The 21374-nt window shown below is 42.0% G+C and overlaps 3 pseudogenes; 1 reads left to right on the forward strand and 2 right to left on the reverse strand.

The window, feature by feature from the left end:
- The first annotated feature begins 766 nt into the window (after window positions 1-766).
- Window positions 767-5188, forward strand: LOC124029445 (annotated as a pseudogene).
- A 7141-nt stretch (window positions 5189-12329) lies between these two features.
- On the reverse strand, window positions 12330-16455 carry LOC124029443 (annotated as a pseudogene).
- Window positions 16456-17061: 606 nt separating this feature from the next.
- LOC124029444 lies at window positions 17062-20018 on the reverse strand (annotated as a pseudogene).
- Between the last annotated feature and the right edge of the window lie 1356 nt (window positions 20019-21374).

The following is a 21374-nucleotide window of genomic DNA, read 5'->3' on the forward strand; positions in this document are numbered from 1 at the left end:
TGAGGCGCCACTGCAGCCTGGGGTTCGATCCCAGTGTCCCAACCGGCCGTGACCGGGAGCCCCATAGGACAGTGCACAATTGGCCCCGTGCAAGCTGACCTCGTGTTTCAGTCGAACAGTGTTCCCTCTGACACATTGGTGCGGCTGACATCCGGGGTAAGAAGTAGGCGTACCATGTTTTCTGAGGGTGCATGACTCAACCTTTGCCTCTTCCAAGCCCACTGTTGTGGGTCGGGCCTGGTTAGTACTGGGACGGGAGACCACCTGGGAATACCGTAGTGTAACTAGTGTTACACTACCCAACATAAGCTTGTGTAGACGAGATTCACACACACACCGAGTCTCCACATTAAAAGGTCAAATGGGATGCTTATATTTATGTCGTGTGAAATGGAAATACGTTTTTTGCACTCCCCCTGAGTCAGAGCCAGGGTTCAGCCATTGATAGCTACCCTGGAGCAATTAGGGTTAAGTGTCTTGCTCAAGAGCAGATAGACAGATTTTTCACCAGGTCAGCTCAGGGTTTTGAACTAGCAATCTTTCGGTTCCTGGTCCAACACTCTTAACCTGCCGCACTGTAGGCGATCTGCCACCCATTACTGTAACTTCCTCTGTCTCTGTGGTGAAGGTGTGACATCATCACACAGTAGGGTTCTGAGCTGGTTCTCTTTCTGTTTTTATTACGGTCTGGTTAAATCGTTTTGTTTTCTGTTTAAAGAACTAATAATAAATGATAACGGAGGTCTCACCGTCAGACTGAATCTGGAGAGCAGCCAGAAGAATGCACAGAGTTGATCCTTCTCTGTCTCTCTCTCTCTCTTCCACTCTCTTCCTCTCAGGTGTGCACATTGTCCAGAATATGTTTGGATGTGAGTGGGATGATGAGTCTGGAGCCACAGAGGGGTTTGATCAGCATGGATATGATGGAGAGGATTTCATAGCATTTGACCTGAAAACAACCAAATGGATCGCCCCAACGCCACAGGCAGTCATCACCAAACAAAAGTGGGACAGTAACCATGGCTGCAAATGAGCAGACAAAAAACACTACACCCAGATCTGCATTGAGTGGCTGAAGAAGTATGTGGACTATGGAAGAGCACTCTGATGAGGACAGGTACAGAGACACATGACATGATGTACTCTGTGATGTTTTACTATAATATCATAATGTATTGTATTTTAAGTCATATAAAATGTTACTTTTATTATTATCTTAATCATTTGTAATTGAATAGTTTTTTTCATTAACCTTGTCCACAATGCTCTCTGTTATTTTCTCTCCCATCTCTTTTCTCTCCCATCTCTTTTCTCTCCCATCCGTCTGTCTCCCTTCCCCTCTCCATTTTCTACACTGCGCTCTCTCTCTTTGTTTCCACCCTCTTCTTTTGAACTCATATTCCCTTTTTTTCTGCCACCCGCTCTGTCATTTTTCTCTCTCATCTCCGTGTCTGACTATTCCCTCTGTTTATTCCCTCCCCCATCCCTTCTCTCCAGTCTCTCCTCCGTGTCTCTGTTCAGAAAAAGGAACCCTCCTCAGTGACCTGCTGTGACAGGTTTCTACCCCCAGTGATGTCATGGTGTCCTGGCAGAAAGACGGACAAGATCATGAAGATGTGGAGTATGGAGAGACTCTCCCCCAACCATGATGGAACCTTCCGAAAAGCTCCCACTGACAGTGGCGTAGCCTGAGGACAGGAAGAACAACAAGTATCAGTGTGTGGTTCAAGTCAAGGGTATCAAGGATGACTTCATCCAGGGTTCTGCCCTGACCAGGGTAAGAGGAGAGATTCAAATATACACTATACCCAAACCTTCCTACTGAATGTGCCCAATATTCTTAATTCTAAGTTCACTCATCTGTTTAGGGGCGTTACCTTTCTGACTGCATGTTCTCTTGACCTCCTGACCTTTTATTGACATTGTGACAAGGATGCTGCTTAGAGTTCATTTTTATGAAAATGTACCATCTAGTACTATAGTCTGAATGCTCTGTTCTGATGATTACAGATGCGCCAACATTGTCCCCATCATTGTAGGGGTGGTGGCTCTCCTCCTGGTCATCGTTGCTGTTGTTGTTGGAATTAGTCATTTTGGAAGAGGGAGCAAGAAGGTGAGTGAGGAGAGAACGACCCTTTTATTTTTTCCTATGTGGCGACATTGTCATCTTAGATATTATCAACCAGTGTTTTAGTTAGCTTAGAAGTAGTTTACAATCAAGTGTTGTAGTTAGTGATGGTAGAGGAATGTTTGATTGGATCTGATTCATGTAAATAAAAGGAATGTTGTATGTGATGTCTGCAGGTAGGATATGCAGTAGAGATGCAGGATTCAGAATACTCTCAAACTGATGCTCTCTTATTCCACCAAACCAAGCTGTCAGAGTCAATAATAACATCACGTTCATCTCTGTGTTTCAGGCTTTGTTTCAGAAGCCAGCAGTAAGTGCCTTCCTTCATGTTGTTCTCTATTTTGAAAAGATCACTGATTTGTGTTGTGTTGGACTGTATGATATCCATTTTTAGAGTGTGGCTGTGTCTCTTTCCATGTAGATTCTAATGCTGGTTCAAACTTAGATGTCAATTGATGTAGCTACCTAGTTAATATGGCTGCATTTACTGTGAACCATGCATTTACTGTGAACCATGCATTTACTGTGAACCATGCATTTACTGTGAACCATGCATTTACTGTGAACCATGCATTTACTGTGAATAATGCATTTACTGTGAACCATGCATTTACTGTGAACCATGCATTTACTGTGAACCATGCATTTACTGTGAACCATGTATTTACTGTGAACATGCATTTACTGTGAACCATGCATTTACTGTGAACCATGCATTTACTGTGAACCATGCATTTACTGTGAACCATGCATTTACTGTGAACATGCATTTACTGTGAACCATGCATTTACTGTGAACCATGTATTTACTGAACCATGCATTTACTGTGAACCATGCATTTACTGTGAACCATGTATTTACTGTGAACCATGCATTTACTGTGAACCATGCATTTACTGTGAACCATGTATTTACTGTGAACCATGTATTTACTGTGAACCATGCATTTACTGTGAACCATGCATTTACTGTGAACCATGCATTTCTGTGAACCATGTATTTACTGTGAACCATGCATTTACTGTGAACCATGCATTTACTGTGAACCATGCATTTACTGTGAACCATGCATTTACTGTGAACCATGCATTACTGTGAACCATGCATTTACTGTGAACCATGCATTTACTGTGAACCATGCATTTACTGTGAACCATGCATTTACTGTGAACCATGCATTTACTGTGAACCATGCATTTACTGTGAACCATGCATTTACTGTGAACCATGCATTTACTGTGAACCATGTATTTACTGTGAACCATGCATTTACTGTGAACCATGCATTTACTGTGAACCATGCATTTACTGTGAACATGCATTTACTGTGAACCATGCATTTACTGTGAACCATGTATTTACTGTGAACCATGCATTTACTGTGAACCATGCATTTTACTGTGAGACCATGCATTTACTGTGAACATGCATTTACTGTGAACCATGCATTTACTGTGAACCATGTATTTACTGTGAACCATGCATTACTGTGAACCATGCATTTACTGTGAACCATGCATTTACTGTGAACCATGCATTTACTGTGAACCATGCATTTACTGTGAACCATGCATTTACTGTGAACCATGTATTTACTGTGAACCATGCATGTACTGTGAACTATGCATTTACTGTGAACCATGCATTTACTGTGAACCATGCATTTACTGTGAACCATGCATTTACTGTGAACCATGCATTTACTGTGAACCATGCATTTACTGTGAACCATGCATTTACTGTGAAACATGCATTTACTGTGAACCATGCATTTACTGTGAACCATGCATTTACTGTGAACCATGTATTTACTGTGAACCATGCATTTACTGTGAACCATGCATTTACTGTGAACCATGCATTTACTGTGAACCATGCATTTACTGAACCATGCATTTACTGTGAACCATGCATTTACTGTGAACCATGCATTTACTGTGAACCATGTATTTACTGTGAACCATGCATTTACTGTGAACCATGCATTTACTGTGAACCATGCATTTACTGTGAACCATGTATTTACTGTGAACCATGTATTTACTGTGAACCATGTATTTACTGTGAACCATGTATTTACTGTGAACCATGCATTTACTGAACCATGCATTTACTGTGAACCATGCATTTACTGTGAACATGCATTTACTGTGAACCATGCATTTACTGTGAACCATGCATTTTACTGTGAACCATGCATTTACTGTGAACCATGCATTTACTGTGAGCCATGCATTTACTGTGAACCATGCATTTACTGTGAACCATGCGTTAGGAACTTGAGAATGAACCTGAACTCATGGATGATCTTTCAATCAGTCTTTTTTTCTAATATTGGGGTTTAATTTCTGTTTTTAGCTTCCGACACTGACTCTGACAACTCTGGAGAGCTGCCCAGATGACTTGAGAGACCTCTGCACTTCTGTAACATCAGAGTAAGTCACTTAAGGTCCCCTCGTATTAATGAGCAAACTGATACAACCAACCACTGGTACACAGTCTGACTGTGTATACTGTGTTTATGTGTGTGTGTGACCTCTCTCTTCTTATGTGTTTCAGGAAGGTGTTGAAGAGGAACTTCTCAAGAACATAACACACTTATAATTGCACACACACACACACACACAACACAGGAGGTTGGTGTCACCTTAATTGGGTAGAGCGGGCTTGTGGTAATTGCTAGAGTGGAATGAGTGGAATGGTACCAAATACATCAAACACATGGTTTGATCTACTCCGTTACAGCCATTATTATGAGCTGTCCTCCCCTTCAGAAGCCTCCTGTGACACACACACACTGTAAACACAGATCCATACATCAACGACAAAAATCTGCTGTCAAAAATATTATTTGGTGATTTCATTTGAACAGTTCTACTTTCATTTAATCTATGGTTTGGCTTTTTAGAGTATTGTTATGTGTTTTTAATTGTTAAATGTTATATTGCCACTGAGGTTTATCTCATTCTTACAGGTATACTAGAATCATTGTTGTGAGATGTTAAATTAAGATTTGAACTTAAATTATTCTACAAATAAAACATACATTTGTTTGATTTTCTTTTAACCGAGAAGCCTTCAAAGCGACCACATTTAAGATATTGCTGTAAACCGGAAAAAATGAATCACTTTGTGTGTGTAGCTGCACATGTGTAGGTCTCCACACAAAGCAGTGATCGACCCAAATCTAATGCAAGTCCAGAAAACAGCATGGCAAATTTGATCCATTTAAGAGATAGATAATGAAGCAGCAAAACCACAAATTAGAGACCAAATTCATGCCTTCTGTCATAATTCTCTTACACTTTTCAATAAAGTCTACAAAATTTGAATCAAGTGTCATACTCTGCCTTTTAATAATGTTTGCAGTAAGATATGTTCTAAACAGCAAAGGATTTGAAGTGAAACAAATATCATTTTGTATATGGGTTTAAGAAGAAGTAATATATATTTTGATGATCTGTATGAAAGATGCTGGGGTGGCAGGTAGGTTAGTGGGTTAGTCGGCTAGTGTAGGGCCACTAGCCGACAAGGAAAAAATCTGTCTGTGCCCTTAAGCAAGACACTTAACCCCTATTGCTCCTGTAAATTTCTCTGGGTAACAGCGTCTGATGAACTAAAATGTCAAATATAAATATTTGAATAAATTTCTTAAAAAAGGAGACATAAAATCTCTACACTGTATATTTTGTCCTGAAAACATTACCATATGGTACAGATTAGGATAAATCACTGCTGGTTTTCATTCTCTTCATTCATGCATTCTCTTTATAACAACCCATTGGGACCTATACTATACTCCCCATGTAACTACTGTATAACACACTGGGACCTATACTATACTCCCATGTAACTACTGTATAACACTGGGACCTATACTATACCCCCATGTAACTACATTGTATAACACACTGGGACCTATATATACTCCCCATGTAACTGCTGTATAACACACTGGGACCTATACTATACTCCCATGTAACTACTGTATAACACACTGGGACCGATACTATACTATACTCCCCATGTAACTACTGTATAACACACTGGGACCTATACTAAACTTCCCATGTAACTACTGTATAACACACTGGGACCTATACTATACTCCCCATGTAACTACTGTATAACACACTGGGACCTATACTATACTATACTCCCATGTAACTACCTATAACACACTGGGACTCTATACTATACTACACTCCCCATGTAACTACTGTATAACACACTGGGACCTATACTATACTCCCCATGTAACTACTGTATAACACACTGGGACCTATACTATACTCCCCATGTAACTACTGTATAACACACTGGGACCTATACTATACTCCCCATGTAACTACTGTATAACACACTGGGGCCTATACTATACTATACTATACTCCCCATGTAACTACTGTATAACACACTGGGACCTATACTATACTATACTCCCCATGTAACTACTGTATAACACACAGGGACCTATACTATAATCCCCATGTAACTACTGTATAACACACTGGGACCTATACTATACTATACTCCCCATGTAACTACTGTATAACACACTGGGACCTATACTATACTATACTCCCCATGTAACTACTCTATAACACACTGGGACCTATACTATACTACACTCCCCATGTAACTACTCTATAACACACTGGGACCTATACTATACTACACTCCCCATGTAACTACTGTATAACACACTGGGACCTATACTAAACTTCCCATGTAACTACTGTATAACACACTGGGACCTATACTATACTCCCCATGTAACTACTGTATAACACACTGGGACCTATACTATACTCCCCATGTAACTACTGTATAACACACTGGGACCTATACTATACTCCCCATGTAACTACTGTATAACACACTGGGACCTATACTATACTCCCCATGTAACTACTGTATAACACACTGGGACCTATACTATACTATACTCCCCATGTAACTACTGTATAACACACTGGGACCTATACTAAACTTCCCATGTAACTACTGTATAACACACTGGGACCTATACTATACTATACTCCCCATGTAACTACTGTATAACACACTGGGACCTATACTATACTATACTCCCCATGTAACTACTCTATAACACACTGGGACCTATACTATACTACACTCCCCATGTAACTACTCTATAACACACTGGGACCTATACTATACTACACTCCCCATGTAACTACTGTATAACACACTGGGACCTATACTATACTCCCCATGTAACTACTGTATAACACACTGGGACCTATACTATACTCCCCATGTAACTACTGTATAACACACTGGGACCTATACTATACTCCCCATGTAACTACTGTATAACACACCGGTTCTCTTCTCTCCCCATGTAACTACTGTATAACACACTGGACCTATACTATACTCCCCATGTAACTACTGTATAACCACTGGGACTATCACTATACTATGTCCCCCATGTAACTACTCTATAACACACTGGGACCTATACTATACCACTCCCATGTAACTACTGCTGTATACCACACTGGGACCTATACTATACCTCCCATGTAACTACTGTATAACACACTGGGACCCTATACTATACTCCCCATGTAACTACTGTATAACACACTGGGACCTATACTATACTCCCATGTAACTACTGTATAACACACTGGGACACACTCCCCACTATACTATACTATACTATACTCCCCATGTAACTACTGTATAACACACTGGGACCTATACTATACTATACTCCCCATGTAACTACTGTATAACACACAGGGACCTATACTATAATCCCCATGTAACTACTGTATAACACACTGGGACCTATACTATACTCCCCATGTAACTACCCATGGGTAACTACCGTATAACACACTGGGACCTACTACTACTCCCCATGTACTCCCCACTGGGACCTATACTAACTACTCCCCATGTAACTATAACACACTGGGACCTATACTATACTACACTCCACATGTAACTACTCTATAACACACTGGGACCTATACTATACTACACTCCCCATGTAACTACTGTATAACACACTGGGACCTATACTAAACTTCCCATGTAACTACTGTATAACTTACACTGGGACCTATACTACCCCATGTAACTACTGTATAACACACTGGGACCTATACTATACTCCCCATGTAACTACTGTATAACACACTGGGATACTATACTATACTCTCCCCATGTAACTACTGTATAACACACTGGGACCTATACTATACTATACTCCCCATGTAACTACTGTATAACACACTGGGACCTATACTATATATACTCCCCATGTAACTGCTCTATAACACACTGGGACCTATACTATACTACACTCCCATGTAACTACTCTATAACACACTGGGACCTATACTATACTACACTCCCATGTAACTACTGCTTATAACACACTGGGACCTATACTATACTCCCATGTAACTACTGTATAACACACTGGGACCTATACTATACTCCCATGTAACTACTGTATAACACACTGGGACCTATACTATACTCCCCATGTAACTACTGTATAACACACTGGGGCCTATACTATACTATACTATACTCACATGTAACTACTGTATAACACACTGGGACCTATATACTATACTCCCATGTAACTACTGTATAACACACAGGGACCTATGCTATAATCCCCATGTAACTACTGTATAACACACTGGGACTATATATCTCATGTAACTACTGTATAACACACTGGGACCTATACTATACTATACTCCCCATGTAACTACTCTATAACACACTGGGACCTATACTATACTACACTCCCCATGTAACTATAACACACTGGGACCTATACTATACTACACTCCACATGTAACTACTCTATAACACACTGGGACCTATACTATACTATACTCCCCATGTAACTACTGTATAACACACTGGGACCTATACTATACTCCCCATGTAACTACTGTATAACACACTGGGACCTATACTATACTCCCATATAACTACTGTATAACACACTGGGACCTATACTATACTATACTCCCCATGTAACTACTGTATAACACACTGGGACCTATACTATACTATACTCCCCATGTAACTACTGTATAACACACTGGGACCTATACTATACTATACTCCCCATGTAACTACTGTATAACACACTGGGGCCTATACTATACTCCCCATGTAACTACTGTATAACACACTGGGACCTATACTATACTATACTCCCCATGTAACTACTCTATAACACACTGGGACCTATACTATACTATACTCCCCATGTAACTACTGTGTTACAGGATACTACTCACGCCCTGACCAACTAAAATAAAGACATAAACAAGGAACTAAGGTCAGAACGTGACAATCCTACAGAATATTTGTGGGCAGAACTGAAAAGGCGTGTGCAAGGAGGCCTACAAACCTAACTGTCACACCCTGACCATAGTTTGCTTTGTATGTTTCTATGTTTTGTTTGGTCAGGGTGTGATCTGAGTGGGCATTCTATGTTGGATGTCTTGTTTGTCTGTTTCTGTGTTTGGGCCTGATATAGTTCTCAATCAGAGGCAGGTGTTAGTCATTGTCTCTGATTGGGAACAATATTTAGGTAGCCTGTTTGGTGTTGGGTTTTGTGGGTGATTTTTCCTGTCTTTGTTACACCAGATAGGGCTGTTTTGGTTGTTCACGGTGCTTGTTTTTGTATATTGTTCTAGTTTCATCTTTATTAAAGATGTATCAAAATAACCACGCTGCATTTTGGTCCGCCTCTCCTTCATCAGAAGAATCCTGTTACACTAACTCAGTTAGCCAAAACATTCGACCCAAGTTAAACAATTTAAATGCCATGCTACCAAATACTAATTGAGTGTTTGTATATTTCTGACCCACTGGGAATGTGATGAAAGAAATAAACGTTGAAATAAGTCATTCTCTCTACTATTATTCTGACATTTCACATTCTTAAAGTGGGGATCCTAACTGACCTAAAACAGGGACTTTTTACTCTGATTAAATGTCAGGAATTGTGAAAAACTGAGTTTAAATATATTATGTAAACTTCTGACTTCAACTGTAAGTGAACTCACATGAATCAATGATATTTATTGATCAATAAACTGCCAAGGAGAACAGAGCAGCTGTAGCAGTACTTCTGTCCTCTTCCATGCTGAAATTGAATAGCCTATCATAGGGTATTCACCAAGACCTGTTGCACAGAATCCTGCCTGGCAACAGATGACATCGATGTTGGTAGACTTTTATGGAATGTAGTTGCTATAAGGGATGTAATTAACTTTTTATCATAACATGTTGGGACCTACAGTATACTCCCCATGTAATGACTGCACACACGATTCCACTATTCATATCCACAGTGACTCGTTTATCAAGCTGAGACAATGAACATAATATGGGAGAAATAGGCTACTTCAGATGTTATGGCAAATTCATCACATTAATTAAAAGCTTCCTTTGATGGCACATTGTGTTTGTAATGTTTGATTTGTACAGTGAACTCCTACACTAAGGTGGACATTTACAGAATGGTGCCAACCAAAAGCAACTGGGCGAACACATCCGACTGGTTTGTGACATGTACTGTACTTGTGTTTCAGGAAACAGTTTGTTTTACGCTTGACAGGACGATAAGGACTTGACTTACTCCTTCAATCGTTGGTTATGAGGTTATGTTATTTGACCCTTTTGCGTGCTAAAATACTTGACTAAACCTCTTCAAGTCACAAAGTTGTCAAGTCCCAATTTATTTAACGTGTATTTCACAAGTCTCAACAGACTACAGAGAAAATACAAATCCAGGTTTGTATGACTGGCACTGGGAAACAACTGGTCGATTCTCATATACCAGCGTTCCCCAACTGGTGGGTCTTTTTTGGACATAAAATACTTGAAAAACACCAGCAAATCAGCTCCAAGTGATTCTAATTTGGGAAATCTGTTCCAAAGTATTCCCACGCATAAATATAGATACACTGAGGGTACAAAAATCTAGGAACACCTTCCTAATATTGAGTTGCAAGAAAAAAAGACATATATTCATCGGGGAATGGACTCTACAAGATGTCGAAAGCGTTCCACAAGGATGCTGGCCCATATTGACTCCAATGCTTCCCACAGTTGTGTCAAGTTTCCTGGATGTCCTTTGGGTGGTGGACCTACTTGATACAAGCGGGATACAAGAACAACCCAGCGGCATTGCAGTTGACACAAACAGGTGTGACACAAACAGGTGTGACACAAACAGGTGTGACACAAACAGGTGTGACACAAACAGGTGTGACACAAACAGGTGTGCCTTGCACCTACTATCATACCCCATTCAAAGGCAACTAAATATTTTGTCTTGCCCATTCACCCTATGAATGGCACATACACAATCCATGTCTCAATTGTTTTAAGGCTTAAAAATGATTCTTTAACCTGTCTCCTCCCCTTCATCTACACTGGATCGACACTGATCCACACTAAAGTGGATTTAACACATGGCCTCAATAAGTGATCATAGCTTTCACCTGGCCAGTCTGTCGTGGAAAGAGCAGGCGTTATGATGTTTTCTGAACTCAGTGTATGTGGTCTGAAATTATTATGTTATAGTCAAATATACAGTATGTCTGGTCAATTTGCAGTTTAAAAATTATTTGTAATTATGTTCCGGCCCCCTTAAGAAAAAATCTAGTCATATACTGTACATTCAACTCAGACTGGTAACAGATACAACAAGTTGTGCCAAATGTTTTTTTAAAACCTTTTTTCTCCCCAGTTTCATGATATCCAATTTGTAGTTACAGTTTTGTCCCATCACTGCAACTCCCGTACGGACTCAGGAGAGGCGAAGATTGAGAGCTGTGCGTCCTCCAAAACACAACCAAGCCACATTGCCTGCTTAACCCAGATGCCAGCCGCACCAATGTATCAGAGAAAACCCTACATCTGGCAACTGTGTCAGCACCCAGCCCGCGACAGGACTCGCTATAGAGCGCGTTGGGACAAGGACATCCTGTCCGGCCAAACCCTCCCCTAACCCGGATGACGCTGGGCCAATTGTGCACCGCCTGATGGGTTTCCCGGTAACGGCCAGCTGCGACAGAGCCTGAACTTGAACCAGGATCTCTAGTGGCACAGCCAGCACTGCGATGTAGATGCAGTACCTTAGACCACTGCACCACTCGAGAGGCCCGTGACAATTTACTTGACATAAACATTGTTAGGCATGTAAGATCTCAGGTTAACCAAGAGGCCAGAGTATACAGTTTGAAAACCGTCTTTATTTGGAGCAGTGTTAGGATCAGTTGAGAGAAGAACACAGTGTGTCTGTGTGGGTGTGGAAACTGATCTGGGATCAGGGTACATGCCTTTCCTGTAGCGGTGGATCAGCTCTGAAACGTCTTCTTTACACACACCTTTATCCAGCCGTCCTCCTGCATGTGGTACCTGGACAAACACACAGACAGTTACACATACATGCATTTAAAAATGCATACATTAATTTAAAGCTATTGTTTACATTTTATTTTTCTTTCCTTTGGCTTCAGCATATATAATAAATGGTAATCCCCTCTTTTCACTGGGATTCTTTGCCTCTAACCTGTTACGGGGGGGCTGAGTCACTGGCTTGCTGGGGCTCTCTCGTGCCGTCCCTGGGGGGAGTGCGTCACCTGGGTGGGTTGATTCACTGTTGTGGTCGGCCTGTCTGGGTTCCCCCCTTGGGTTGTACGGTGTCGGAGATCTTTGTGGGCTATACTCGGCCTTGTCTCAGGATGGTAAGTTGGTGGTTGAAAGATTTCCCTCTAGTGGTGTAGGGGCTGTGCTTTGGCAAAGTGGGTGAGGTTATATCCTTCCTGTTTGGCCTGTCCGGGTGTCCTCGGATGGGGCCACAGTGTCTCCTGACCCCTCCTGTCTCAGCCTCCAGTATTTATGCTGCAGTAGTTTATGTGTCGGGGCTAGGGTCAGTTTGTTTATCTGGGTACTCTCTGTCTATTCAGGTGTCCTGTGTGAATCTAAGTGTGCGTTCTCTAATTCTCTTTCTTTCTCTCTCTCGGAGGACCTTTCTTTGACTCCTTGCTGTCTCCACCTGGAGGACTGGCCTGGGCCCTAGGACCATGTCCCAGGACTACCTGACATGAGGACTCCTTGCTGTCCCCAGTCCACCTGGCCATGCTCCTGCTCCAGTTTCAACTGTTCTGCCTTACTATTATTCAACCATGCTGGTCATTTATGAACATTTGAACATCTTGGCCACGTTCTGTTATAATCTCCACCCGGCACAGCCAGAAGAGGACTGGCCACCCCCATATGCTCTCTCTAATTCTCTCTTTCTTTCTCTCTCTCGGAGGACCTGAGCCCTAGGACCGTGCCCCGGGACTACCTGACATGATGGCTCCTTGCTGTCCCCAGTCCACCTGACTGTGCTGCTGCTCCAGTTTCAACTGTTCTGCCTTATTATTATTTGACCATGCTGGTCATTTATGAACATTTGAACATCTTGGTCATGTTCTGTTACAATCTCTACCCGGCACAGCCAGAGAGGACTGACTGGCCACCCACATAGCCCGGTTCCTCTCTAGGTTTCTTCCTAGGTTTGTGCCTTTCTAGGAGTTTTCTAGCCACCGTGCTTTACACCTGCATTGTTTGCTGTTTGGGGTTTTAGGCTGGGTTTTCTGTACAGCACTTTGAGATATCAGCTGATGTACGAAGGGCTATATAAATAAATTTGATTTGATTTGATTATAATTGAACATTTAGTTCTAACCTCTTTACATGGGATTCACACCTGGAATTTACACAACAAATGGTCACACAAGAAATTACTAAGTCAAGTCAAATCAAATCAAAATAGTCACAGAATGAGTATAGGTTTAGAACAAGGTCACTCACGGTTGACCACTCCTCCGGAGTAGGCGTCTCTGTGTGTGGCGTGGGTGATACCGCGGCGGCCCAGCTCGTACGCCTCCTCTACCGTCATGTCCTCACGGTAGCCGCTGTCAATCACTCCGTACGCATAGCTGCTACCACAACCAGTAGAGAACATGCGGCCAGAAAGACGTGTGGCGTTGTCATCCACATAGTACAAACCAGGGCCCTGGACAGCAAGACACAAATAAATTGAAACTCATCAACAGACGTGACAATTGAAGGCACTCAAACATGTTGGGTATAATAAGGATGAAAACGGAGGCCTTCTAATACACATGCAGGCTCGCACACACACACACACACACACACACACACACACACACACACACACACACACACACACACACACACACACACACACACACACACACACACACACACACACACACACACACACACACACACACGCACATACCACTCTTCACTCCCACCCACCCTGTATGTGTCCCAGCCAATGATCATGCTGCCCATGGAGGAGGGCCCATGCCCCTGTAGCCCAGCATCATGTTACACAGCAGCTTAGGGCTGCAGACACTGAGATCCTCTGTTTGTTCCTCCGAGTTTATTTGACCTGAGACACAAAAGAGATGGAGGGTCAGTCACTGTATGAGACAAGGCGGTCAAGAGTGCTAACACTGGTTTACCTCCCATTGTTTAACACCCCAGATGCCTAAGGGTCAAGGCATTAATATGGCTTGAAAGCAGACCAAGAAGACTAAGATAGGGAGAAATGAGTCTAGATCAGCATTATGGACAAAACCTAATTAGATGGTAACCACAAAGTCACTGGTTGATACTGATATGGTTGTAAGGTCATTACTTTATGTCTCGTGCATTTGTTGTGAGTGTAAGGAGATTGATTGGTAAATGTTCTCTTCGTCAACCCATGCCTATAAACCTGACTTACACAGACAGGCATTGATGACTGTGATATTAACACCGTGTAACTGTATGGCGGGACTCAATCCCACAGGACAAGCTCCAGCAGACCTGCACTCCTTAGCCAGCAGTCTTTCCCAGTACTGGCAGTCAGCAGCACTACCAGACATAGTCCCCAGCAGGTAAGGGTTGATCTCTATCACCTTGTTAGCCTCCTTTGACGCTGCAGGGAAAGACAAAGACACGGCAACAGGGTTAGAATGGTTGCTTTATGTTTGGTTATAGATGTCGGGGGAACGAGATGCATTCTGCATCTGGCGGTGTCGGATGTGTCTCACGACTGCTTCTGGAACAGAACTCTAAATGGACCAACTCAAGGCTAATCCACATCAACCTTCCAAGGTAAATCACATCAAAAATGGATGAGCTTACAAACACCCCTTGTAGATTTGGTTTAGTACTCACAATACAGTGGGCAGTTATAGAAGTAACAGTAGTATTTAATAGATCCTTTATAGCTTAGATGGTAGAGCATGGTGGTTTTAACGCCAGGGTAGTGGGTTCTATTCCCGGGACCACCCATATGTAAAATGTATGCACGCATGACTGTAAATCACTTTGCATAAAACTGTCTGCTAAATGTCATATATGAAGTATATATGCTATTACTGGTGTATTACTGTGTATAGGTGTTGTCGGATGAACACAAGAGATTAAAGCTAATTTTCTTAAATTATAAATCTGAACCACATGCACTCAAGACTCCGCAGGGCTGATGGGGTGAAGTGGTTTTGGTTTTCAAGGAAAGCTAAACCTTATGGAATATGACGTTTACCAATGTAGCTGCCAGCTGAGGCCCTCGAGTCCACAGCCACAATGACACCATGGCGGAATGTAAAAGCCAGGGTAGTAGTACCATGGTTCAGATCTATGGACACACCACCTTCACGGCTGCATGACTTGAGGAACCCTGAGGGCTAGAGAGAAGGAGAGCAATATAGGAGGGAACTGAGAAATAGATTGATCCAACCGTTTAAAAATGAGTGAGACAGCAGCTTTAGTCAGCATCTTTTCTGGAGCGTGCGTGCACATGTATGGTTGTGCGTGGCGTGCGTAAAACTGTGTTTGGTGAGTTGTGCTTCTCCATTGAACCTTGCGTAATTCTATAGTTCACTTCACACATGAATAGTTCACTTCCATAAGCATCGCAGAAGAAACAGAAACTACGTGCAAATTGAAAGAAGCTTAAAATTGATTTTGGCACATACCCCAGATCACGGTCTCCTTTAACAAACTAATACGAAGACTAATTGATGCATTGATATTCCATTTTTTAAATGGCATGCAATACAATTTCCAATATTTCTTATTAAAAATGAATAGGATACTCACATCCACTCCAACAGGAACAGAAAACTTCTGATTCGGTCGGTCGATAAAATGCCCCTACTCCTGTTCCAATAATCTGCCCACGAAGTTCCGAGTGGGATTTATAACCACTTACATCGAAAAGGGCCATACTGATTCAATCAAATATACGAATGTAGGCTCACATATAACAATATAGGCTCTCTTCATTAAATTTTAAAGTAAAAATACAGCCTTACTTCGCTCGGTTGCATCAAGGAAATGTCTTTCCTTACAATGCACACGAAACAAAAGGGTTTAAAGGTAACTTCTCATTCGTGATCGTAAAGTTACCAACACAGCATCCTATAGGCTAATGTGTATTTGACAATAGCCCAGCCTAGCCAAGCCTATAGTCATACTAATAAACAAGTGTTCATAGTCTTGGAAGTTTTGCCATAATATATCACAACAATATACAGTAAATTAAGTGTAAATGTATCACCCATTTGGCCAATCGCTGAGCATTATTTGTGGCATCGTCGTCAGTAAATATGGAGACTTACCTGTTAGGAGGTTTCATGTGGTTAACATTATGGTGTATTACGTTTCACAATTTGAAACATTTAAAATATCGAAATCCCCTGGAAGGTAGTAGCAGGTATATTCTTCATTGGTGAACCATGGCAAGCTGATTAAAAACACACCAAAATGAAGATGATGTGAGAACTGTGCTAAAAGGGAAAGCTAAAAGTGAGGAGGGAAAACTCAAAACACATTTTCATGAAAAATAATGTAGACGTTTTATTCAATCAATCACTTTCCAATATTTCACCCACTAGCTTAGGTATTTTATACCTGTTCAAAATGTATCGCTGCCTACAGTTCATTCAACTAAGATCTTTATGTCACAAGGTTTTTATGGCTTTTCATTGTAGTGTCATCTTGTAGTCAAGTCTTGTCATTATTAGGTGTCTTTTATTCATTTCTTTTATGTCCGAATATTGTGATTAGCCTCTGTGTGACTGTCTCCAGCCTCTCTTTGTCGTTTCTGAGTGGTCAGGTTCAGGCGGTATCCATCCGCTGGACTGTCTCCTGCACTACCTCCAGGGACTATTTTCTCTGTCAAAATAGATGTTGTACCTGGACCATACTTGTATCTCTTCTGCCTGAATGAGAGAGGGTGAGAGAGAGAGTGGGAATGAGAGAAAGAGAGAGAAATGAAACACTGTTTTCTAGACTAATACTTGAAGCAGAATCTGAGGATGGTGACATCATTTACCTCTTGTCTTTGTACTCTGACTCCTGGTACGACCTGATGTAGTCCACCCCCTGTTTAGTGATGACACAGATATCTATGTTGTTTCCTGAGCCCAGGTCACTCATGATGCCAGAGTGAATGGCATCCCCGGACCAGTTCCTTAGCCTCCTCCATCTAGTAGGTCACAGGAATGGGGAGTGAATGAAGGACTGGGATGGGGGAGGTAGGACTGCAATACATCCAGATTAATGTAAACAAATCTCATGCATTCTTTATGGCGAGTCCAATGACTTAACTCTTGAGACTTGAACTCTGTCGACGCGATAGCATATGAACTAAATGTATGACAATTTCTAGCCTGCCTAAGGAAAAGTCACAAACCTCCATATTAGGTTTGAACCTGTCCTCCAGAATCCCCAAAGCAGCCAAATCACCAGACCCTACACAAAACACAATTCAAAGTAAAACACAAATATGAATCAACTAAATGTAATCATTTATAGATTATTCATGACTAGTTGATTAATCAACTAATAATGGCCCAAACAATAACAGTATATGGGTGTATGCTTATGTATGCTTGACACAGTAGCAGTCCCTCACCCATTGCAAGGTATGGCACATTGTCTATGCTCCCATAGGGCCCCACTGTGTAGAGGTGATTGCCGTTGCAGTCCACCCCTCCTAGGATTAGACTGGCCCCTATCTGGCCCCGGTACCTATGAGAGAATTATCAGATAGATTATTAACAAACAAGAATTTCTATTTTGAATCAAATTTATCTGATATGAAAGGCTGTTACATTGGAGCGCCTATAGAGTTGGTTGAGGTGAGTTTTTCAACAGACAGTCATGTTTAAATGGGCAATCTGCGATTGCTACATCAATTTTTGGACTTTTAAATGAATGATATATACCCATTGATTATTGAAGAGTGTAACTTATAAATGCCTCATGGGCTTATTAGTTCAACTGTCGTACCCCTATCAGAACCCAAAATAGAAGTAATTGTAAACAAACACTGGAATAGCCTCAAAACATGGGCCTAGATTCAGTCAGTTCAGCTTTAACCAGCGATAACCGACAACAGCATAGCATAGCTTTTGTTTAGGCAATGTCGGAGGTGTAACTGCGTTGGAGCGGTCAAACCCAGAAGTGGTTTGCCGGCGTTATACCTATTATCGCCGACATTATACCTATCTCCGACATTATACCTATCTCCGACATTATACCTATCTCCGACATTATACCTATCTCCGACATTATACCTATCTCCGACATTATACCTATCGCCAGCATTATACCTATCTCCGACATTATACCTATCTCCGACATTATACCTATCGCCAGCATTATACCCATCTCCGGCATTATACCTATCGCCGGCATTATACCTATCGCCGGCATTATACCTATCTCCGACATTATACCTATCTCCGGCATTATACCTATCTCCGACATTATACCTATCTCCGACATTATACCTATCGCCGACATTATACCTATCGCCGGCATTGCCATAGGATGCACAGAGTCGCAGTAGAAATTCCATGCAGCCGTGTTACAGGTTCAAACATCGGAATGTGTGACGTAATCTACACCTCGATTAGGCTGATAGAAATCCTCATTATTTAGTTGAATGATTTCCAATTTGAGCGTCATTAGTTCTACAGAGCCTACACTTTCTCGTTCTGAACTTGTAACGCAAATGGCGTGGCTTTGTGACAATAAGCACACGAGCAGCCGCTCACCGAATCGTCAGCTCCAGCGCAGTTAAACCTCTGACATCGCCTGAATAAAAACAGCGAAATGTGATTGTTGGTTATCGCAGGTTAACACTGATCTGATTGAATCTAGGCCATGGTAAAAAATATTATAACAACTCACCTCGCAGATGGTCAGTCCTTTCATCCATTGCTTTGTGGATTAATTAATTAATTAACCACCGCTGTAATGGAGAGTGGTAAAGATACACACACGCGCACACACACACCTGAATAGCATGTCCTGCAGTATGTTTACTGCCATCACGACACGTGGGTTCCTGCCGCTGTTCATAGAAAAGATGGTGAGGTTGGAGGAGAGCAGGTCGGTCGTCTTCTCTGTATCCGCTGCAGTTCCTGCACCACAGCAGCTGAGAGAGGGAGTAGACAGGAGAGAGGGGACAGGAGAACAATGGATGTGCGGGCATGGATATCTCAAATAAAAGGGACAGCCTCCATTTTTATCACTACTCTCCCACTTCTCTTCACTTCTCTCTTACACACATGACATTCAATTCCATTCTAAACATAAGTCACACATTGACTATCCCTTAAAACAGGTGTAGGCCTACTCACTATATATTGGGGGAGATGTAGTGGATCTTGGCGCACATCTTATCAGCCACCACTTCACCGGAGGTGGCCCGTGTGTCTGCTCCCAGTACCACTCCCTCCTGCACAAACAAGGCCCCAAAGAACATTCCATTTAATACCCAATTGATTTCAATACATTTTGTCCATCATTATTGTCTTTTTTAAGTCACATATAGACAGGCAAGGATGATGATAAGGTACAGGGAACAAACATGTAAACACAACATGCAACAATTTCAAAGATTGTACTGAGTTACAGTTCATATAAGGAAACCAGTCCATTTAAATAAATTCATTAGGCCCTAATCTATGGAATGCACATGACTGGGAATATAGATATGCATCTGTTGGTCACAGATACCTTAAAGAAAAAGGAGGGGCATGCATCAGAAAACCAGTCAGTATCTGTTGTGACAATAATTTGCCTCATGCAAATTTGCCTCATGCAGCGTCTCCTTCACATAGAGTTGATCAGGCTGTTGATTGTGGCCTGTGTAAGGTTGCCCACTCTTTGTCAATGCCTGTGCGAAGTTGCTGGATATTGGCGGAAACTGGAACATGCTGTGGTACACGTCGATCCAGAGCATCCCAAACATGCTCAATGGGTGACATGTCTGTGAGTATGCAGGCCATGGAAGAACTGGGACATTTTCAGCTTCCAGGAATTGTGTACAGACCCTTGCGACATGGGGCTGTGCATTGTCATGCTGAAACATGAGGTGATGGCAGTGGATGAATGGCACGACAATGTGCCTCAGGATCTCATCACGGTATCTTTGTGCATTCAAATTTTCATCGATAAAATGTAATTGTGTTCGTTGTCCGTAGCTTATGCCTGTCCATACCATAACCCCACCACCACGGGGCACTCTGTTCACAACGTTGACATCAGCAAATCGCTCCCCACACATCGCCATACACATTATTTACCATCTGCCCGGTACAGTTGAAACCGGGATTCATCTGTGAAAAGCACACTTCTCCAGTGTGCCAATAGCCATCAAAGGTGAGCATTTGCCCACTGAAGTCAGTTATGAAGCCAAACTGCAGTCAGGTCAAGACCCTGGTGAGGACGACGAGCACACAGATGAGCTTCCCTGAGATGGCTTCTGACAGTTTGTGGAGAAATTCTTTGGTTGTATAAACCCACAGTTTCATCAGCTGTCAGGGTTGACTGGTCTTAGACAATCCCGCAGGTGAAGAAGCCGGATATGGAGGTCCTGGGCTGTCGTCGTTACAAGTGGTCTGCAGTTGTGAGGCCATTTGGATGTACTGACAAACTCTAAAATGATATTGGAGGTGGCTTATGGTAGAGAAATTAATTTTTAATTATCTGGCAACAGCTCTGGTGGACATTCCTGCAGTCAGCATGCCAATTGCACGCTCCCTCAAAACTTGAGACCTCTGTGGCATTGTGTTGTGTGACAAAACTGCACATTTTAGAGTGGCCTTTTCTTGTCCCCAACATAAGGTG

The sequence above is a fragment of the Oncorhynchus gorbuscha genome, unplaced genomic scaffold, assembly GCF_021184085.1.
Source record: "Oncorhynchus gorbuscha isolate QuinsamMale2020 ecotype Even-year unplaced genomic scaffold, OgorEven_v1.0 Un_scaffold_6391, whole genome shotgun sequence".
Classification (NCBI taxonomy): domain Eukaryota; kingdom Metazoa; phylum Chordata; class Actinopteri; order Salmoniformes; family Salmonidae; genus Oncorhynchus; species Oncorhynchus gorbuscha.